The 941-nt window shown below is 56.2% G+C and overlaps 1 protein-coding gene across 1 annotated transcript in view; it reads right to left on the bottom strand.

Annotated features, from left to right (window-relative positions):
* The window catches only part of NKPD1 (NTPase KAP family P-loop domain containing 1), a gene marked incomplete at its 5' end in the record, with an annotated part of 7,006 nt that overhangs the window by 3,317 nt on the left and 2,748 nt on the right, over positions 1–941 (bottom strand). The window lies entirely within an intron of this gene.

The following is a 941-nucleotide window of genomic DNA, read 5'->3' on the forward strand; positions in this document are numbered from 1 at the left end:
GGCCACCCCAGTCACTGACAAAAACCCAAAACCAAACCCACTGCCGTTCAGTCAATTCGAATTCAGCGATCCGGCAAAACAGGACTCTCAAACTGTCCCACAGGATTTCCAAGGCTGTAAATCTTTAAGGAAGCAGACTGCCCCATCTTTATCCCAAGGAACAGCTGGTGGGCTCAAACCACCAACCTTTTGGTTAGCAGCCGAGCACTTTAACCAGTGCTCCACCAGGGCCTTGGAAACCGTATGGGGCTTTTTGTACACAGTCCTCCAAGCTCTCTTGGGCAGCACACGGTCAGAGTCTAAGACAGCATGGGCAGCGATACGACCACTGCTTGGTACAACTTCACAGAGGCTGCCAATTCTCATGGGGGCCTGGGGATGCCTCAGTCCAGCTCCCGGTCTCCAGCCAAGTCCAGTGCTTCAGTATCTGTCTGTTGCAGCGCCCCATTCCTGGTGCCAGTTTGTGTTCAGCCTGGAATGTAGGTGGTAAGAGAGAAACCCAGCTCAAACTGGCTTAAGCAAAAGGAAAGGGAGAAATATTGGCTCCAGTAGTCTGGTGCTTCCTTCCTTCTCGGCGGGATATGTCCCAGCAGGCCAGGCGTATCCCACCAGCTTAGCCATGCCAGGATGGAAAAGCGTCTCTGTCCTGGTAGCACCCATGACAATCACAGGACGGCAGTTTGGGCATCGTGTGCACTGTGGCCAGGGGAGTTGGGGGTTGTGAGCCGGCCTTGGAGCTCAGGAACGTGAGGCCAGCTCCCACCTGACCGCACGTCCAGAAGGTGAGTGCCTTTGCCGGGCCTGGAGGGCACATCTCTTGGGTCCCTGTGGGACTGCCCCCTCCGCCTACCCTCACCTTCCAGTCACATAGGGTATGTTCAGTGTTGGTGCCCCCACTGGACAGGGCTGGGCACACCCTAGGCCTGAGGGTGTGGCTGAAT

The sequence above is a fragment of the Trichechus manatus genome, unplaced genomic scaffold (genome assembly GCF_000243295.1).
Source record: "Trichechus manatus latirostris isolate Lorelei unplaced genomic scaffold, TriManLat1.0 scaffold00216, whole genome shotgun sequence".
NCBI lineage: Eukaryota > Metazoa > Chordata > Mammalia > Sirenia > Trichechidae > Trichechus > Trichechus manatus.